The 6,821-nt window shown below is 37.9% G+C and overlaps 1 long non-coding RNA gene across 1 annotated transcript; it reads left to right on the top strand.

The window, feature by feature from the left end:
* The first annotated feature begins 2,021 nt into the window (after positions 1-2,021).
* LOC137169839 (uncharacterized) lies at positions 2,022-2,583 on the top strand. The gene is made up of 3 exons (XR_010924552.1): positions 2,022-2,115; positions 2,202-2,230; positions 2,312-2,583. It is a non-coding gene; the product is annotated as an uncharacterized lncRNA (long non-coding RNA).
* The last annotated feature ends 4,238 nt before the right edge of the window (positions 2,584-6,821 follow it).

The following is a 6,821-nucleotide window of genomic DNA, read 5'->3' as shown; positions in this document are numbered from 1 at the left end:
TAAACTCAGTCCATGTGATAGAATATACAGATATTAACATTATAATATAATACACAGTTAGTATATATAATGCACAGAATGATAAAAGCACACAAACCAAACCAAAGCATCAGATCAGCACGTTTGATCAGAATCTACTTTTGTTTATTTTGATTTACTCTGTGGTTTTAACATTAGAGAATAGTTTAGAAAATCCGAAAGAGCCAACAGCTCACTGAATAATTGAGACATAAATGAAAACGATTCTCTCCTATAAACACCACCACTAGATGGTGTAGGTTGACAAATTCTCTCACTGTGGTTGCAAATGTAAAATGCAGATGATTTTAAATGTAATGTGTCATTTCTTACAAAACGTGTGATTTCTTTCAACCAGGCATCAGTGGAGGAATCCATCTCTTCTACAGACCTGGAGCCGAGGCCATTCTGCCCTGTGACGATGTTTCATCCTCTGACAGAGTTTGTTCCACAGTTTACTGGCTTTACAGCAGAGATCTGTCTCAGACATTTGGTCTGGTTAAGAATGGAAATGTGAATAAGTCAGCCCGAGCTGCCAGGCTGAGTCTGGACACCAACTGCTCTCTGGTCATCAACAACATCACTGCTGAAGATGTTGGTTACTACTCCTGTCGACAGGCCCAAAAACTGGACATTAAAGTGTATCTAAGTATTGTGACAAGTGAGTCTCATTTATCACTGAGATTAAACAGTTGAACTATGTTTAATTCAGATGGCATGTGGTGCCAGATGTTGTCAGCTGACAGGTGCACAGAGGTCAATCTCTAACCAGCTACTACACCTTCACCCTGTCCACCCCAACTCTGTTTCCAAGTTCGAGTGGAGGGTTCAGTATGATAGGGCTCTCCCAAACTAAGGGGGAGTGGAAGTAGAGTATAAAACCCTCCTTTTGAATGGTGACACAATGCTGGGGTGGTCAGAGGTGAAGGTGAAAGAAATAAATTATAATAAGTGTACAAAAGATCAATACAGGTGATACAGACATGAAAATATCTACTATTTAAGCTATTAATATATTATATGTATTTGCTTCACTTTTAGTCACACAGGGTTCAAGGGATGGCAGTGTCTGTCAGTCAGTTGGTCTGGCCACTTTGGTCCAGACTGAAATATCTCAGCAACTATTGGATGGATCGCCATGACATTTGATACAGTCATTCATGTTCCACACAAGAAAAATTAAAATAATCTTGGTGATCCTTCATCTATTGCCATCACAAAGTCAAAGTTTTAATTTGTCCAATCAGACATTCCCCTTCACTTCAGCTATACTTTTTGTCAAAGTCATGCACATTTGACCAAAGGGTGCACAGATGGCAGTGGCGTAAAGTCCCCATCCACCACTGCAGAGACCCAGAGTTCATTACAGGTCATTTGTAATGTATTTATTTTCAGCTTTAGTCAGCCTGTCTAATTCAGGGAAACACCATGGATAGGTCCTGACTCAGTTTTCCTTCATTTAATTTCAGTTATTTTCAGTCAAACTGAATTTGCCCTCACACTGGTCAGGAAAAGCAGCTTTTTGACTCTAAATCAACGGTTTTATCTTTTTTCTTTCAGTCTTGCCATCTCCACCAGATGCTGATCCAAAGACAGACGGTAAAGTCACATTAGAGTGTTCTCTGCTGAGATTCAGCGGCCTCACTCCTTGTCGACAGAACAGCATCCGCTGGGTGAATGAAACAGGCACTGTGCTGCCTGGTGAAGGTGTCACATACGAGATCATCGAATCGATGAAGTGTGTCTCTCCTCTGACTGTGAAGCGTCAGAGTGGCCACAACAGGAGATACACCTGCCAGGTGGTTGATGAGAGGAATAATGTCCAGATAGAGGTTGACTACACACCTGTCTTCACATGTGGGATAAATGATGATCAGACAGACAAGTCCAATACAGGTAAGATAATGTTCAGCCTACCAGATACACTGCTGGGTTTGTTCTGCAAGGAATTCAATATTAGTTCAATGATTAACTGACATGTTTTTTCTAAACAATGTACCACAGATTGGTCTCCTCTGGACTACGTCATGTTGACTCTGCGTATTTCAGGACTTCTCCTGATTACTGTAATTGTTGTTCTTCTCATCAAAGGCAGAGGTCAGAACATAATTTTGTATTCATTTTTCAACATAAACCACCAGAAGTTCAGAATTTAAACTACTATTCATTTATTTATTTTCCAGGGAACAAAACACCACCTCACCAAAACAACGTGAGTTACAAAAAAAACTACAACATTTTGTACCCATGAAACACTTTTTCAGAATCTCACATGTTGTATTGTATTTCACAGGTGCATGACGATGGCGATGAAGTCAAGTATGAAAATGTAGAAGCAACTTCTGCTGCTACCTGACTGCACTGATCAACAACCTTCTTATTGAATTCCATTTAGCTGCTTCAGTTTCATTGTCCTTGTATTGCACATTGTTAATGTTATTTGTTACACCTGTGCTTTTCCTACTATGACAAGAGGTGAAAAAGGCTCATTTTACTTGTTATGTCATACCCTTTACTTTTCTTATTATATTTCGAATATAGTAACATGTTCCTCCAAACCATAAATCTGCTGCTTCACTTTCTTCTGATTTAGGATAAATATTTATTTTATCTTTTTCTTTTGTACAACTTTTGAAAACATTTTATTTGTAAAACTTTAGGGGATGTTTGATGCATTCTTTTTCTGCTTTTTACTAAATTAGCAGCTCCAACATTTCTTTGTCTTTTTCAATTTTTTTTTACAGGAACTTTTATGGAGAACTAATTTATATATTTTTGTCTTGTCAATTTATGCTGTTTAATATCTGGTCACTGTCAATAAACTATAGCAAAATTAAAGTAAATGGCATTGATAACATTTGTATCTGGTGTGTAAGATACTGATAATTAGACATGTTTGTGAGACCTTCATATGTTTTTTGCATAATAAGAAACAATACGTTTTTCAAACTTTTCAAAGTGACCTAAAAGTTTTGTTGCATTTGGTAAAAACATCTCTTCAGTGTCATGTTTGTTCAACCATATTTTACATTGTCTCCATCCTGTTTTCAGACTTCCTCTGAATGACCAAAATAGTTTTCACAAGTGAAATCAGTAAAGGATGTTACATGTAGGGTTAAGTAGGTTAGTAACCCTAACCCCTAACCCTGACCCTAACCCTAACCCTAACCCTAACCCCTAACCCTAACCCTAACCCTAACCCTAACTATAATCCCTAACCCTGACCCTAACCCTAACCCTTACCCTAACCCTGACCCTAACCCTGACCCTAACCCTAACCCTAACCCTAACCCTAACCCCTAACCCTAACCCTAACTATAACCCCTGACCCTGACCCTGACCCTAACCCTAACCCTAACCCTTACCCTAAACCTAAGCTTTACCCTAACCCTAACCCCTAACCCTAACCCAAATCCTAACCCTAACTATAATCCCTAACCCTGACCCTAACCCTAACCCTTACCCTAACCCTTACCCTAACCCCTAACCCTAATCCTAACCGTAACCTTTACCCTAACCCTAACCCCTAACCCTAACCCTAATCCTAACCATAACCCTTACCCTAACCCTTACCCTAACCTTAACCCTAACCCTAACCCTAACCCTAACCCTTACCCAAACCCTTACCCCTAACCCTAACCCTAATCCTAATCCTAACCATAACCCTTACCCTAACCCTAACCCTAACCATAGCACTTCAGGCTTTCCTCCAAGCCTGTAGTAATGCCCTAGATTGTCAGTAGTATTGTAATCTCTGAAGGTGACTCATTTTGCTCACTACTTTCATGAAAACAAACAAACAAAAAGCTTCATTTTATATCTTGGGCCTTTAAAGTGCTCTCTGAAACTTGGCCTGGGATGGCCTGTGTCCATGAAATGAGAAAATTTGAACTTTATCGCAGAGCTAAACCGAATACATCATTGGAAAGGTCTTGCCCTGGAGAGTAACATATGTCGGTATGAAGATTCTACATGGCTCCTGCTTTGATATACTGACCTTTGAACCTTGACCTCAGTGCATGTTTGAAGGCTTATAATTCAGCAACAAACGGGGCTACAGACATGGTACCACCTTTTATAGAGCACGATTGACCTGAACTATCATGTGAGTACAGTCAACAACTGGGGACACTGTCATATATGGGTAAAATATGGTTAAAATTATTTTCTGCCTATTTAACAATTAGATATTTAAAATCTGATTACACAAATGTATTTACTGTCCTCTTAAACTCACTCAGTGTACTCTCAATTCAGAATTCATAACTTCCAATTCTAAGAAAACACAAACATTTAAAAAAAAAAACTACAATTCCCTAGAGCCGGGCCATGCAGCTTGATACAAATTGGCACCACAGTTGCAGTTCTTCCGGTTTTCAGAGTAGGGTTGTACATATGGGGTCGTAAAAGATATATTTACTGAATATATCAAATATCTAGTACAGCTGAACAAGTAATATGATAAACATACTACATCTAGATGGCCTGTGTTAAAAAAAAGTTAAAATATTGGTTTATTTCAGATATTTTAGCTCATATTCTAGAAATGGGGTTTCCGGTTGGACAAAAAAAACATTTCCCAGAATTGAAGGAGAAATTATTAAAACTGATGGCCTTAACATTAACCTATTGTATTGTTGAGTTCTCTATCATATTGAGACTATCTCTCCACCCAGTTACATATTACATATGTACGGGTACTGACCCCACTGCGACAGTTGACATGGATATCTCTTTAAGACACACCACTGCGTGACACATGCACGGGTATTTAAAGCTATAATATGTAACTATTATGCATTAAAATGTCTAAAAACCACTAGACCTATGTTATATATTTTGTTGAGTTGTGTATTTACATTATCCCAAATGTTTCCAACAATTTTCCACCCCAGGGAAATCTGTGATTTTAATCAAGGTAAAGAGTATACACGAACAAGATTCATGTGTCGGCATTTTGTTTGTCCCCTACAATGGCGTCTACCAAAGAGTATACCCATACAAGATAATACCTTGGCGTTGTGGTTGTTCGACAGACACTGTTATGAATTGACTTGTATTCAGTTAAGCCACATTTTTATGATAAACTTTTTAGATCTTGGTCATTTCTAACTGTATCTTTTAACAGGATGAAGGATTTTAGTCATCGGATCACTGGATTTTAAGTTATCAGAGAAACAAGCTGAGCAAACGTTAGCAGCAGCTCATCTACCAGCCCCTCCCGGAAGTCCGGTGCTCGACGAACATCATTGGAGAAACACTGATTTTTTTTTACATGAAACAGCTTTATTCAGTATTTTTACAGTTTTAATCCTCATGTATGTTTGTTGTTGGAGAGGAGGAGATCTCTATTTGGCCCCTGGTAAAAACATCCTGAACGATGAACATTGGTGTAATCCTAACCCGAAGAAGCTGGTTGTTTAACAATGAAGACAACAACTCTCATGATCCCACGCTACTTCTCACCATCATCACACTCCATCTTTTGTTATTATTTTGATTGAGAGACCCCTAGCAGCTGAAATTACATATTTTGCGTTTAAAGAGACAGTATAAAATAAATAAGGAGTTTATTTATCATATTTCAGATCGGATTTCAACTTGAATATGTACTATAATATGAGAAGTTGACATTTCGAGCAAGAAATGTGAAAAAGTAATGAAATCCTATTATTATGGGGTGTTTCATGGTTTGTTGATGTAGCCTCAACAGACGGCAGATACCTGCTGAGGGGCAGCTTCCAACAGCTGTTGAATCAGAACAGAGGGGGGCCTTAAAGAGACAGGAGCTAAAACAGCCTGTTTAAAACAGAGGCTGAACTGAGGGGCTGCATTTAGGGCCAGTGTAAGATAAATAAGGAGTTTTTGGATCAGTAAATGATGCAAAGATATTCCAGTAGAGCCCCAGATTAATAGATTAATAGAATAGAATAGAATAGAATGGATAAGGTGAATTTGATGTTGATGTATATTATATATATATATATATATATATATATATATATACATATATATATATATATATACAGATCATGCTCTGTAAGGAAATAAGAATTGGCTAACGTGATGATAATCTTTTTATTCTCTTTTTGGTTTTTCACCAAACAAGCACTTCCTCTTTTAATTTCACAACTTTTACAGCTTCTCCATTATTCTGCACTGTGCGTGAGCAACATACATCGCAGAAATAATGGTGCTTTTGATTACAGTGGAAAAACTGATATGCTGATGTAAACCTAGATCATCCTAATACGTATTTTTTTTTTTTTTTTACATCTTAGGCTAAAAAAAACGAAAACAAACAAGAAAACACCAAAACATTTCTCTACATCTGTAGTATATGATGTCTATGTCTGTTCAGTCACGTCACCTTGAATGCACCGTCAATCATTTAAAACATCGCATTAGTTATATTATTAGCTGTTTGTGTTGTTCTGTTCAAGAAGTCTATCAAAGTAACGAGGTAGGGTGCTCTTAAAAAAGGATTTTATTTGTAATTTCCAAAATGACACAACAGCAGTTTGTGAGAAACAAGTTTCTTATAATTGTGGCTACTGCGTGCTGTGGTCTGAACTGTCTGAATGCACAACACACAAACAGAAGTGTTGTAACCCATTACTCTGTAGGACTTACAACAGGTTGGGTGGTGGGTGATGTTGTCATTTTCAGTCAGGCAGTCAACCACAAAGAGGAAACAGCGCCATCACAGACATCTGTATCAGAGGAGAAACGGCCGATAACTTCTGCCTGCTGACAGAGAATGACTCCACTGGAATTAATTCTTATTTTGGTGCTTCAGTTTA

Source organism: Thunnus thynnus, chromosome 18, assembly GCF_963924715.1.
Source record: "Thunnus thynnus chromosome 18, fThuThy2.1, whole genome shotgun sequence".
NCBI lineage: Eukaryota > Metazoa > Chordata > Actinopteri > Scombriformes > Scombridae > Thunnus > Thunnus thynnus.
The sequence above is the reverse complement of the archived record's forward strand: the minus strand, read 5'-3'. Positions and strand labels throughout refer to the sequence as shown.